The sequence below is a fragment of the Arachis ipaensis genome, chromosome B07 (genome assembly GCF_000816755.2).
Source record: "Arachis ipaensis cultivar K30076 chromosome B07, Araip1.1, whole genome shotgun sequence".
Taxonomy (NCBI): Eukaryota; Viridiplantae; Streptophyta; class Magnoliopsida; order Fabales; family Fabaceae; genus Arachis; species Arachis ipaensis.
The window spans coordinates 114,497,818-114,513,456 of NC_029791.2; the positions used below are offsets into that span (position 1 = coordinate 114,497,818).

General features: G+C 32.5%; 2 long non-coding RNA genes across 2 annotated transcripts; both read right to left on the bottom strand.

Annotated features, from left to right (window-relative positions):
* On the bottom strand, positions 5,939 to 6,810 carry LOC110264361. The gene is made up of 4 exons (XR_002350440.1): positions 6,701 to 6,810; positions 6,510 to 6,602; positions 6,302 to 6,402; positions 5,939 to 6,204 (listed from the first exon to the last, which is right to left on the bottom strand). It is a non-coding gene; the product is annotated as an uncharacterized LOC110264361 (long non-coding RNA).
* LOC110264724 lies at positions 13,953 to 14,443 on the bottom strand. The gene is made up of 2 exons (XR_002350897.1): positions 14,249 to 14,443; positions 13,953 to 14,166 (listed from the first exon to the last, which is right to left on the bottom strand). It is a non-coding gene; the product is annotated as an uncharacterized LOC110264724 (long non-coding RNA).

Genomic DNA, 15,639 nt, shown 5'->3' on the forward strand with positions numbered 1-15,639 from the left:
TTATTTTTGAAGTAAAAAGCTCAACACAACAAGATGGAGCAAAAGAAGAAGAAACAAAAACATGGCGCTAAAAATAATAACTCTTAGCCATCTCTGGTATTGTCATTAACAATCACAGGGTTTCACCACCAATCCATTCATCGTAACTTGTAAAGGATCTGTGGATAATGTCCATCACATTTGAACCTTGATTTCTGAAGATTCTATCATTTCTTTCTAACCAAATTGTCCAGATGATCGCAAAAAAACCAACTAACCACCGCTTCCGTTCCATTGGTCTCGCTGATATATCCGTCCAACTTTCATAGTGTTGCTTAAGTGTATCTAGAATAGTCCATAACCTTTCAAGAGCGAACAATCAAGCACCCCACACCTGCCAAGTGAGCTTATAACCAATGAACAAGTGAAACAATTTCAATAGACTTATGACATAATATACACATGTTATCATTCTGGCCAATAACACCTAATCTACACAGCCTTTCCTTTGTATTCACCCTACCAACCAGTGCAAACCAAGTAAACAACTCAACCCTTGGTGGGACGAATCCTCTCCAAATAGTACTAGTGAAGCTATAGCTTGTGATATCCATCGGAAGTACGTCTGCCTGCAACACCTACACAAATGAGTTAGTAGAATAAACACCTTTTTTTTTATCAAATTTTTAGACCACTATGTCCTCTCTCTCAGTTGTCAGTTTCACTGATTGTAGAGCCGCATGAAGCTGGTTTACCAATTCCAATTCCCATTGAAACAACTCTCGTCGCTATTGGAAATTCCAAATCCACTCTAACCCATCCCATAATTCACAATCTCCTATGACAGATCCTTGAAGATTTGAGACCGAGAAGAGTCTTGGAAAAGTAACTTTCAGAGCACCACACGGTAACCAGCTATCTTCCCAGAAACGGATTATCCTGCTATCTCCTAGTTTCATAGCCAAGTCCCTGATCATCTTCTCTCTCATTTGTGACTCCCTGATTTGCAGTTGACAAATATCCTTTCAAGGACCCCCTCTTGTAGGTACAGGCTAATTACAAATCATCTCAAAAGGATTCATGTTACTATAGGAGCATACAATTTTCTTCCAAAGGGAACAATCCTCTTTCGAAAACCTCCACCACCACTTGAACAGGAGCGCTGTATTCCGAATTACCGCGTCACCAACTCCCAACCCTCCTGCCTTTTTCGGGGCTTGTACAACTTTCCATTTCACTAGCGGCATCCCTTTCCTCCTGTTTTTCTTACTCCAGAAGAAGCGTCTCTGTAAGGATATTATCTTTTCTACTACTGTCTTCGGCCTTTGTACAAGTTGAGATAGTAAATAGACAGGCTATTAAGAACAGATTTAATGAGAACCAACTTACCCGCTTTATTGAGAGACTTCGCTTTTCACATACTTAGCTTTTCTTCTACCTTGTCAATCACTGGTTTCCATGCCTTGACCAGCCTCGGATTCGCCTCCAGAGAAATACCAAGATATTTGACTAGTAAAGACGCCTCTTTACACCCCAACAGCCAACACATCTGTTGTGTCCAACTCTGCTCACAATTAACCGAAATCAAGTTAGACTTGTCAAAATTAATACTCATTCCTGACATCATCTCAAAGCAGCGTAGCAACCGCTTATAGTTTCTGATCGTCTCTTCTTCAGAAGGATAGAAAAGTATAGTATTATCCGTAAGCTGCAGATGTGACAAATCAATGTTATCCCTTCTAACCAACAACAGAGCAATGCGTCTATTCCACACCACCTCTCTAATCATCCTATGTAGATCTTCCATAACAAGCACAAAAAGAAAGGAAGAAAGTGGATCACTTTATCGTAAACCCCTTTCCATTTTGAAAGGTTTAGTGGGAGAGGCATTTATTAGGACTGACATAGATGCAAAATACACACACTCCTTTATCCACTCCTTCCATCTATGGCCAAACCCCATCTTTTGCAAAACAATATCCACAAAGTTCCACTTGATCTGATAATAAGCTTTTTGGAAGTTTAGTTTAATAATTGCCGAGCTCTTTTTTCCTTAACTTCAGCCATTGCACAGTTTCACATGCAATCAAAATCCTATCATGTATCTTTCTATTCTGCACAAAAGCACTCTGTGTTACCAAATCTGGCATTATCTCACAAATAACAATTGTATTTACTAAAATAAATTTTAACATCTAAAATAATTATAAAATATATAAATAGAAAGAGGATTTTGATCATAAATAAAATTTGACACCAATAATTTGTTAAGGATAAATTTGACAATTATATTAAATTATATTAAATTTTTAAATTTTTATAAGTACAAGTTAATTTTTATGGCCATGGATTCCTTACTTCTACTTTTATGTAGGAGTATGATTAACCACCAACAAAATAATTACAAAATATACTCCATCCTTTTTTTTGGAAAAATTAATAATTAGATATTAATCCATCAAATTTTTGCTTTTTACACTTTTTTTTCATTTTCCTTTTAATTTCAAATTCAGAGAAGAGAAGCATTTGGTCTGCTAGGGTTTTTCCTCATCTTTCAATCACTGCCATTCTCTCATCCTCTTCCTCTGCTGTATCTCTTGTTCGCTTATCATTGCCGCTGGAACACGTCTTAGACGACGCCGTAACCTGCTTCCGCCGCCGTGCAACACACTACCGACCCCGCCGCACAACACGCTGCCGCCACCGGCGCAACACGCTTCCGGGTGAAATAGATACCTGATTGATTCTCTTGATACGGGTGAGACCATTGATTTATGCGTCTCTCACCACTTTTTAAGTCTTTCCTTCTCTTAATGGCTTCCTCATCTGAGTAGAATTGATAATCTTAATACTTAGGAAGCACTAGGAGTCACAATATTGAATCTATTAGCATAAAGTTGTGACGTATATAGTTTAAATTTCTGAATGTTAACTTTTTGGTTTAATGCATTGATTTGATTTACCGATTTGTTATGCTTGATAAATGAACTTGATGGAGAAGAGTAAGATACTGAATTTCTAAAGTCTGCAGCTTTTTTTTTTTTAAATTTTTCATTCATATTCATATTGTATGAGTAAACACATCCTATAATCCCCGCGTGTACAAATGCAGAGTCCCCAATGTATCTGAGATTTTATTGACTTCGTAAGACATGTGTATGCTAAGGCTGTTGTTTTAAATTGTTTGATCAGGAATCTACCAAGTGAGTTGGCTTCTGTAGTGTCCCAGACCATCACTGTCATCCCAGAAGGGAATGTGGCTATTCAAAGGGTAAGCCATTGAAAATGCTCTCTATTGAAATTTGTTTATGATGTACTACTTGCTAGTGTTAGTAACTTATTCTTGTCCCTATGTGGGAGTATGATTAACCACTATTAAAATATTTTTCAATGATAATACAATATTTTGTTTTATTGCTTTTTCTATGGCAAGTTTTTTTTGTTAATTTGAATGAAGTTTAATTTCAATTTATGTGTTTGATATATGTTAGAAGAAACTTTATTTCAATTGTTTATCAGTGTTTCTATTTTTCTTCTATTTTTCTAGTTCATATGTGTTGTTTCTTCTTATAATGAAACTATAGTTATCCATGTCTAATCCAATATCTTAAGTATCTATTTTTTATTTATTTTTTCCTTATGGTTTGAATAAAAAGCCATAAGAACTAATGATAATACTTATATGCACTATTTGAAAATGTGTCTTCTGCTGACAAAACAACAATTGCTCCTCATGCAAGTTAAGAGCTGTACATAGAATTTGAACAGAACATGAACAATGAGACTAGAGCCATTATTGGTGGTAAAATATAATATCTAGAACTTAACAGTTTTTTGTTTATGCTTTTTTATTATCAACCATAAAATGGACTGTGCTGCATTATAACTTAACAGTTTTTCATACTCATTGGGGTTTGTGATGTCTCAGTTGATATATATTATATCTGCATTCTACATCTTAATACATGGTTGAAGTGAAGTAATTAATTGCTTGGCCATATGAAACCTTTATCCTTTTATTCATTTGTTTGTAATTTTGGTCAATTGTTTTCGGAATGAAGTAATCGACTGTTGTTGCATCAGTCTTAGTGATGCTGCTGTCATATGCTGGACATGATATTTATCTAGTTGATTTTTCTGCCTTTGCTTCGTTTAAATGGGAATTGCTGATGCCTTCTTAGACCTAGTGAGTAGTGGGACCACACTGAGAGAAAATAATTTGAAGGAAATTGAAGGTAGAACTGTGTTGGAAAGCCAGGTTAGCAACCATTAACTTTTATTTTTAGCCTTGACTATCATGATCTATTAGTCTCAAGAACAATATGAAGTTCCAGCCTCCGGATGACTACTTCTGCATTTGCCTTGATAAATTATCTCTCAATCTGACAATTGAATTTCCTCCATGCTGTTCTTGTTGCAAGCAGAAAATTAATGATCCAACGGACAGGAGTACTGGAAATGACACATGAGATACTAGAAAGATTAGAGGCACATCTGAGGGCCATTGGGCAGTTTTCGGTGCATATAATTCATTGTGTATCTCATTGCTCAAAATCTAATGTCTGATGCCATTTTCATTGTATTTGCTAATTTTGTACTTGGCAGGTCACTGCAAACATGAAGGGAAGCAGTGCAGAGGAAGTAGCTAAGAAAGTATTGAGTCAACCATCATTATATGGGTTCCAGGTGTGATTTGGAATGAATCCCTTACTTTCATTTTTCATTTTCTTCGCTGGTGGGAGCTTTCCTTACTGCATTTGCTTTTTGCGTTAGCAAAGTTTGTCATATACTATAAGTAGTATCATTATTTTTTCACTACAATTTGTTCTCAATTTTAAGAGGAACAGGTGATTATCTTTTGCAGGGACGCACTATAAGTCTTGTTTTTTGGAAACGGGATAGGAAGGTGAAAGCAGACTACTATGCCATAGTGATAAGTGTACCCAAGAAGGCACTATACAAGTCTATACAGCAGCTAAGAGCGGTGAGCTTTTACATTATTTTCAAAGCATCTGTTTTGGATTTCATATGAAGCCTTGTTATTCTGAATGACACAAGTCCAAATAACCCAATTATATTTGGAGCCTGTTTGGGAAGTAGCAAAAGCTATTTTTTTTATTTTTGAATTATGAAAAGTCACAATACGCGTGTTTAGCACCATTTTAAAGAAAAGCTCTTAATTTTTCAAAAAATTAATGCACAACTTTTTGTACAGCTTGCTATCACTACCAGAAATGCGGTGATTAGCCACGGAAAAAACCGTGGCTAAAATCAAGAAAATCCGTGGCAACTAAGCGTTAACAACGAATACGTTTCCGTGGCTAACAAGGGCGACACCTTTTCAGTTAGCCACGGTTTTCAGCCGGTTAGCCACAGTTTTATGACCCATGAAGACATCTGAATAGCCACGGTTTTTACGTTATTGGCCACACTCTGAACTGTGGCTAAATGACAACAGTGTAACCAACAAGTATAGTTTTGCCACAATTTTTTCGTGGCTAATATTGACAGGTTGGGCTTTTTTGCCACATTTTTTCTGTGGGTAAACATTGTTGGGTTATTTAGCCATGGTTTTTCTGTGGTAAAAAAAAAACATGCACAAAAAATATTTGACAGGCTGGATTTTTTTTCCACGTTTTTTTCCGTGGCCAATATTATGGGCTATTTACCAACACATAAATCCGTAGCTAATTTTTTTTAATTTAAAAAAAAAACTCTCAACCATAATTACCAATTGAATATTTTTTTTAAAATTGATATTGCATCAAGTTCTATAATTCTGTACGACAAAAAATAAAAGTATCTCTAATAACAGTATAAACTAGATATAAATTAAAATTAAAATAAACATGACATGAGGTATCATTCTGACTGAATGTGTGGCACAAAATCAGAGAAGGTAGGTACTTCATCACCGTATTTTTGTTGTAGAAATCTGTGGAGAGTTGCCCCTTGATCTTTAGCTTCTTGAAGTTGCCTCTCTAAATCTGCAACATGCTGTTGCGATGTACTGCTAGGACCTCCGCATATTGCCCCTCCAAAGATGCGCTTTGACTTACCAAAACCACTGGGACATGCAGCATTACTAAAGCCACGTACTCACTTACCATTCCCAAGACCACAAACTTTTCCAATTGCATCATCCGGATGAGCCAAGACTTTTGAATGAATACCTTCAGTGGCAGCACGCTCTTGATCTTCAGACAAATGCTCTGCTATTTTTTCCTACAAACAAATGCACATCGCATTGGAGTAGAGTATTGACATAATCAAGGCATATAAAAAAATATATAGCCATATAAACAAAAATTGAGACACTCACAGCTAATCGTTGTCCTTCCCCGCTTACATAACTCCCATCTTTCTTTAGCAAAGTTGATAAAATAATCTCGCTTCGACATACAGACCTTCCCAATTTTTCTCCTAATACAATAAATAGAATATTAAAGGTAATCACAAATTTAATTAAAACCGCTAATTTTATAGGAATAGTATAACGGTACTAGACTCAATAATAAAAAAAATAATACCATCTGAGTTACTCTTCTAGCATTGCTTTTACTTCCACCGGCATGTGAAACTATAAGCTTCTCACGATTTCTGGCGTTTTGCAAACATTGTTTCTATGATTTTCAAGAACAAGAAACTAGTAAATAAATGTTATCAGATATCTATAATAAATATTCAATAAAAAATAAAAAAGCATAGATTAATTATTTACCTTTGTTTTAGGATCCATATAATGATCCACAAAAGCAGTCCATTCAACAGGCGATATGTCTGAGGGATTTGCAGCCAGAATTTCTGCCTTTTTTTGTTAGGAAAGAAGTATTCTCCTCGTAAATTATACTTATGGGCCTTCCATCTATCACCTAAGGTCTTCAGAGCCCATTTGACGCCAGCAGCATAATCAAACTCAAAATTTTTCTTGAAATATTTCATAGAGGAGATCAATTATTAAAAAATATGCGATTTGATAACCATACTGCAGATTATATCTTAGAGAGATAATATTTTAAAAAAAAGACTTTTTAAAGCTAATCCTAACCCGTGTTTATTGTAGTTTATCCACTTCTGAAACATTCATAACAGTGTACTATAACACAATGTTGTGTCAGAAAGCTGTCTAGCCCGAACGGCAGATATTTGAAAAGAAAAAAGATTAAATGGATGATGCATAACAAACACCTACTTATAAGTTTTTATAATGAACATTCTTGCTGTAATGTGATCATAAACATGTGTGAACAAAAAAAGGAAGGAATCCAATATACAAGCCTAGTTGCAAGAAAACTCACCACCTCAAATACATAGCCCCTTTTGAATTCTGCTAGGGTAGAGCTAAAGTTTTTCTGATTGTAATTTTATCAATTTTCATCAAACTGAGACAACTATATATCTTAACAAAATTTTTCTCTCAAGTATTTCGAATTCCAAATATTAATTTCAAAACATTCATGAAATTAGCAATTGGAATGGGAAAAGAAATCCAGGAAGTGTATCCTAACTCCTAAGAATGAAATGCAACTAACTTGATAATATTGATAGCAATAGCATATAACCTGCAGCAGTACCTGTGTAATACCTAATCAATTCATAAAACATAGGCAATGGCATCTTGTTATAGCTTACTTAAAGTACCTCCAAATGAATCTATCTACACTAAGATTTCAGCTCTTACACAATTTCTTTTTAATAAGAAATAACAATAATAAACAGAAAATGCAAACCTAAATAGAGGCAAGCTAGGAGCTAAATTAGGATGACAACAAATCAATAAAAATGCACATCAAAGTGAAATAAACTTACTTCAATAAGTTTCCACCGTCTTTTTGTCTTATCCCATCTTTTGATTGATATGGGACAAAATATAATTCGACGAGCTACTTGACCAAGAAATCTCACAAACGGGTTCGAGCCGTTATCTCGACCTTGTCCATCTGCATCCAACTCCATCATAACTTTTTCACTTTTTTTCAAGGTCCAATCTTGAATCGCTGTCATCTTGCGAGTGATGATTTCTTCAGTAGAGGTGTCTGAATTAATGGAAGAACGTCAAGTCAAATTAAACCAAAATTAAAAAAAGAAAAACAAAACGGTATAAATGACAAAAATTAATTGCACAACACACACACACACACACACACAATTAAACAAGTGCGGCTTTAATGAAACAGGAAATTAGATTATATGGTTCAAGGCTATTCTACCAACTTGAATGCCGAATGAATTAAAATGTCATTAATAACATTTATTGTTCTCAATCAATAAAAATACACATAACACAGATAGAACTATCATATCTAAAACTCTGAATCCCTCTTCATAAATATATAGCCTTTCTCTTTCTTTCTTTCTTTTATTTATTATTTATCATTATTTTAGTATATAATAGTAGCCATTGATACAAATAATCTTACAATCTAAGTATGATTGTCTGGGATAATAACAATATATAATAGAAATTAGATTTCTCAATAAAATTAAATTCTGACATAAATCTGAGAGAAGAAAATTAAAGAAACTAAAATTCGTATTAAAATAAAAAAATACTAATAATTTCTAAAAAAGAATGATAAGAATTTAATAAAGCCACATCGTGATTCATTTTCTAAAATCATTTTTTTTTAATGTTTTATTTTATTTTGTCTTTGATTAAAATAATGAAAGGTGACTATTGGTATTTTCTTTTTCTTTGATCAGGGACAATTGATAAAGTTATAAATAACAAACTATAATAATTAATTAACCATAACAATGAAAAGCAGGGACTTATTTAAGTCCAAATTCAAGTATGGTCCAAATTTTTAACTTACAAAAAAAATTAAACCGCCTAATTAACACTTCCATTCAAAAATTAATTTCAGTTAATACTTAATATAAAGAGACAAATTACTGCAAACTATCCTATTGATTAGCCAAGAGACTTCAAGACCTGATTGGACATAGAGTACAATACAACAGGTGTCCATTTTTAAAAATTTCCACCTAACTTCTATATGTATAGAAAAAAATTACATTCTACACCATAGAATTCACCATCCAATAATTTTAAAATATATTTATAGTTACACATATCCAAGAGAAGATAGGAAATTCACAAATATGCTTTGTGTAGAGCAAACATAGAAGAAACCAAAACTAAAGGGAACAAAAACTGAGTTGTGTAAATTAAAAAAACAAGATGAGAAAAAAAACTAGCCAGCACAAAGTCAATAAATTGGACTCAAAGAGAAGTTAGAGTTTGAATAAACCTATCTTTGACCTTCACAAGCACTGGCTCATTTTCATCTCTTTTATTCTTAGGTGCAACAGGTTCTAGTACATCAACACCACTTTGATTTAACATCTCCGTCTCTGAAATTTTATTCCCATCATCATTGAGACTTATTTGTTCCAACCCATCTTCCGAACTCAAGTTTATGTCTTCACTTTGTCTTCGTAGCTCTTCAAGGATTGATTGTCTGAAAATATTACGTTTATGCTTCATAGTATACTAAATGCCTGCAACACAAAGTCATAGACAGCGTAAAAAGAATTCAGAAAAAATAAAAATTAAATAAAATAGTGACATAAAATAGTTCATATAATTGAAACACAAGAAGTCAAATAACATAAAAAAAAGTTTCATAAATGTCTCTACATTTAACTATATTAAACATTACTAAGCATAATTCAATACAGCATATTTAGTAAGTCAATTATAGAGCATATTTAACAAGTCAAACTTAAATTCAAATTCAGAATATTTTCAAAGTTTCATCATTAATAATTGAAAGAAATCACTCATGTCCAACCATACTAAATCAATGATTTCTTGCTTAGAAAATGGTAAATATATATTTGATTCGGTTGGATAATGTTCCTCTGACCTTCTATAATCTCTTAAGTATTAAACCCAAACATGAACATCAAGAGTACTGACTCATATAACTAGATTCAAGAATATATGATTCATGAGGAATGTCGCAAGATACTGCCTATCATATGAGCAATGTGAATAAAGTTAACGATGTAAGTGCTACTGAAAATTACAATTTGTGCCGCATAAATGATAAATTATTTAAGGTCTTCCTGGTCAAGGTTTGAGTAGTTTGCCGTGATCATGCAAGAGAAGATAACAACAATATATAATAAAATCAAAGCTTAAATCAATAATTCGAGGGATGAAAGGAAATTTTTGCAGTAAATAAAAAATTTTGAAAATATGAACAACTATATCCACTTTCATAGTAACTAGTTTAATAGAAGTAAATTTTATATCACTAAATGGGATTAGCATTCATTTTATTATATAAGTAAATTGAAAAGCCTAATATAGAAAAAATCCCCGTCAATGTAGTAATGATGACTACGATTCCATTATGTGTTAGTGATATCAAACTATTTGCTTAAAACGTCACACATAATATGCATCATGTTAGAGAGAAAATTACCGTATTAGGGATTCAAGTGCTAGGTTGCTGCTAGTATTGTGCCGATCTTGGATTTGCTATTGATGCTCTATACGAGGCAGGCAATAAAAGGATAATTCATTACAACATCAAACCAAATAATACAGACACATGTCCATTTCTAAACTATCATCTAATCCCTTCATTTTTTCTGAAATACAGAAATACCAGATAAAATAAAAATTTACAAAGGATCAAATTTGGAAAAAAAACATGCAGAAGTTCATGTTGTTGACGACAAGGATGTTGAGCAGTGTGACCGAGTAAGAGCTGCGACATGTGAGCGCAAAGCACGACTGTGAAGGTCACCTAAAGTGCACTGTCGGAGGCTGCCAGAGGTGCGAGGTCTGAGATCGGAGGAGGTGGGCACAGGCAGGAGGTACAACAGCGTCAGCCAGTGAGAGCTGTGACATCCGCCAAGAATGCACATTAATCTTGTTACACCAAATATCGGAGGCCACATCGAGTGTGTGTTGCAACGAGGAGAATGGAGAAGCAGAAGCCATCTCCGATGCAAACTTGATGCTTCCACAGCATTCAAGCAAGTCACGTTCTTCCATAGTAATCCAGATTGAATCTTTTCTGCAAGGTCGTGCGATTGTCATTTTGTGTGACCTAAATAGTAACAAATACATCAAGATTTAAAAGGAATCTTTTCGCAAGGTCGTGCGATTGTCATTTTGTGTGACCTAAATAGTAACAAATACATCAAGATTTAAAAGCATAATTAGCCATATTTTTTATAATTAGGAAAATTAATCAGATTCATATAAACAAATAAAAGATTGAAAAATCATTGAAATATACTAACAAAAAATTAGTTCTCATTCACTTCACACCCCAATTCAAATCATGCTCCTCATCAGAAGGAGTTAAACTATACTAACATATTATCATTGTATATAGAAGTAGCCATCAAAATTAAGAGTTAAAGATGAAATTCAAGACAGAATTAAAACCTGACCATAAAGAAATTTTGTATGTTCTTTATTATTTGTATTTCTTACCTTTTTATTTTTTACTATTTAGTTATGGTGGAGTTAAATTTTGATTTACATACTTAAGAATACAGACACAAGAGTCATAACAATCATCACCAAACTATTGAAAGAGAATTCAATGCTACAATAATGATCCATCATATATATGAAAAAATATAACTGATATAAAAAGTAATTTTTAGTCACAAGTAATTTATAAAATTAGTTTCTTTTTGTACTCTTTTGTACTCTTCTTATAATTTTAACCTATATAACATGGATCATGATTATTGTAGCATTGAATTCTCTTCTAATAATTTGATGATGATTGTAGTGACTATTGTATCTGTACTCTCAAGTATGCATCTCAAATAGGATCAAAATTTAATTCCACCATAAATAAATAATAAAAAATTAAAGGGTAATAAATACAAACATAACCACCATAAATAAATAGGAAAGAATAAATTGCATTTGGCCAGAAAGAACATCGACAGAAAAAATGTGCATGGTAAAAATGAAAGAAAGAGTGAAATTACAAATCATGATCCGCATCTAATTTTTGTATCGCTAATGAACAACATAACCACACTGAGAAATTACTATTGAATCAAGAAGCGAAAATTAACCATTTTAGCAGAATGTGTGAAAATTGTAAATCATGAATAACATCTAAAATTAAATAATTAACATACCTTAGAAATTCTCAATGGCAGCATTGGGAAGGAGAAGAAACCAACTATCAGGATTCCTAAAAAAAATTGCACCCTAATATTTATCTGAGGTTAATTACGATTTAAATTTAAGAAAAAGATGAACTGTATAAAAATATTTTGAAAGGGTTAGAGGGAATGACCAAATTAAGCGCGGAATTGGAAGTAGACATCGTTCCATTTTGTCACGTTGATCACTGGGTCTGTGGCAAATGAGAAACCTATCTCAAATTGGCCACGGACAAACGAGAACGTCGGAAAACTCCGCAAAATTTGGCCATAGAGATATAATACGTTGCAATTAGTTACCACGGTCATTGAACTTTGCCACTGTTTCTCGTTCGTGGGTACCTTCCCATTGGTAACTCCCGTGTTTTTGGTAGTGTATTATTTTTATAATTAGTTATAGCAAATACTTGACCCCAATAAAGGAGGAGGGAGTTCTAATAGGATTAAAAAGAAGAAAACAGCAACAAAATATGCATTCACACACATTTCACATTTGTTTTTTATTTTTACCTACCATATCATACACAATAAAACAGCAAACACTAACTACACAATAATTTCTTTAGCATTGCCATCAAGATCTTTGTGAAAGAATTTTTTTGCTATTCACCACATACAAGAACACCCTTATGGGTGAGGTGAAGTAGAAGAACCAGTTTCTGATGATATTACATAGGAAAAACTAAATACTGAAAGTGCTAGAAAAATAGAACTAATAAGAGAATAAATAAAGAATCAATTGCATAATTGATTGTAATCTTAGTGATTAAATTATTTAAAATCAACATTCAATATTGAAAAGTATTTGTTATCATCGTTATTTTAATATATATTTTCTTGTGTAGAAAAATTGTATTTTTTGAGTTATTTATCCAAACGCTACAACTTTAAAATAAGTACTTCTACAACTAAAAATCAAGATACAAAATAACTTATTTATAAGCTGCTATTAATAAAAGTCCTTCTACTTTAAACTCTTCTTTCAAAAGAACTTATTTAAGTTATTTATTCAAATTGGACCTTGGTTTGGGATAAAATGTTAGTCTACATGATGTATTACTGTCACTAGCAGTGGCTAGCATTACTACATGGACTTGGTATAAAACAGTGACTATGTGAATTTCCTTTCATCTATGATTCTCATACTCATTTTCATATTGATTACATTCGTTTAATGCAGATTGGTGGCAGTGGCGTTCTTATATCACCCTTGACCTACATTTTTTATGAGGAAATGCCAAGATGGTGTCAGCTACCTTCTGAACTTGGACTGTAGCCATTTATGATCAATGGATGAAACCTTTTTCATATATTATGGACATAGAAGTGCAACGACTTTGATGAAAGCTGCAAAGTACACCCCCATTCAGAATTAGAAACTAAAAATGCATTTCTTGATCTTTATTTATAGCAAATTCTGGATTGATATTGGTTGGAAGTTTTGTAGCGAGCAAGCCTGTATTTTCTTCCTTTTTGTCTCTCTTTAGTACTTGTTAATAATATGGATAAAGAAGTGAGTTCGTTTTCTTGGTAGCTTTTGTTTTTCGTTTACTTCTCTAGTTGAAAAAGTCGAGTTAAAGTTGAAGGTTCAATTGCTATGAAATATAGCTTTGGTGTTGTATTTTTTAACTTTCTATTATATTTTTTAACAATGGCTTAAAATAGATCAATTATATCTTATAAATCTAGGATATGTTTCACTCTTGTTCATTTTTTGGATCAAGTTATATTGTATTTATCATACTCAGCAATAATTAGTAACCAATATAAGAACTTAGTAATATAGAATTGTAATATGTAGAAGAAGGATAAATTAGTGTATAAACTCATGAAAAATAGCTTAGTAATTTGTCTTTCAAAGAAAATAGCAAAAATATCCAAAAAGATAATTCCTCACTCCCAAATATCTTCATGCTCTGCTTCCACCGTGCTCCTATATTTCCAAGCATTCTCTTGGATTACGAGACATAAATTGTTGTACTCCTCTAAAACCAAATCCACGGCAAGTCTTATTCGTGTAAAGTCGTTAATCTGATTAGAGCATCAATAATATAATTCTAATTAGAAGTATGTTGAAAAAATTATGTTAAAAATACTTTGTTATAAATATTACCTGAATATTGAAGTCATCTCGTAAAGTACATTCTCTCATCCAACTAGTCACCCAAACTCTGCTATCATTCCTAAGATATAAAGTATTCAACAAATAGTTATTATATACATATAAGATATAAACTATTGAATTTGTTATGATATTCAATAAAAAAAATTGAGAAGACTTACGATCTATTTTTTTGGGTGGGTAGGCCAAAAGGTGTGATAGGCCAAAAAGTGGAGCAATCTATAACTTTAAACTTATAATCATAAAAAATATGATCATCTAACATTGCTTCTAAATAAGTTGTCTGTACAAGAGTGAATTGTACATGATTTAAATGGAATAAGAGTACTAGTAACAACAAGCGGTTATTTAAATTGTTAAATTGTTAAGCGATTCAAGATGATTGAGTACTGATTTAGAACAAATAATTACCACTTTAATTGCGTTCCTTTTGCGTTGTTCATGTTTTCTGACACAAGGCAGTGAATCCAATAAGATTAGACAACGACTCATAAAGTCAACAATAACCAAATACCAATGTAGTTCCTCACAGATAGGGATAAAAACCTGCAATTAACCTTAAATCATTATAAACATTAAAAAAATAAAATAGTATATTAATGGAAAACAAATTGGTCACTTGTATTGCAAAATGGGTACCAACTCTTCAAAACTGTCAAAGTCATAAAATGGTTAGCCAGGAGAAACATAGAATTTATAAACTATTATATATTACACATAAAAATAAATCACACATACGGATCTAATGTATCCAAAAAAATATAGGCTGCAACATTAGCCTGAAGCTCGGTTAACATCATCAAAGGTGTAGGCTCAAATGCAATAAGTGTCTACCACTGCAGTTAAAAAAATAGTTTCAAGTATTAAACTAAAAAATAAAGGAAAAAAACAAAAAAGTAAAAGAAAGAAGAAAAAATATAAGGTTACCTTTGGCAGTACAGCTCCTACTCTAACATGTGGTTGTCCATTAGATGGAGTTGTTGCTTCACGAGTGATATCTGAATGGAATAAGTTGTTGGGTTGAATTGGTAAGATACTAGTAAGATCACTACTATAACAGGATCTAATATCGAACTACTATTTGTGGAAGTTATATGTTGTGCCATGATAACATCAATCTTTTGGTGTAGAACATGAATTACCGATTCTAAGTCATCGATCCTTTTTGTTAGATCGTTAAACATATTCTTGACCTGCATATTTTTCATTGGAATAATATTTTACTACACTCAGATAGTATTTTGTTTGCACCATATAACTCCTTAGGATGAATATATAGCAAATTAGGTTACAAAAGATAAGATAAGATAAAAATAATAATAATTTTAAAAATATTTTATTTTTATCTTTTTTTTTAAAAAAAATTATCTAATTAGAGTAAG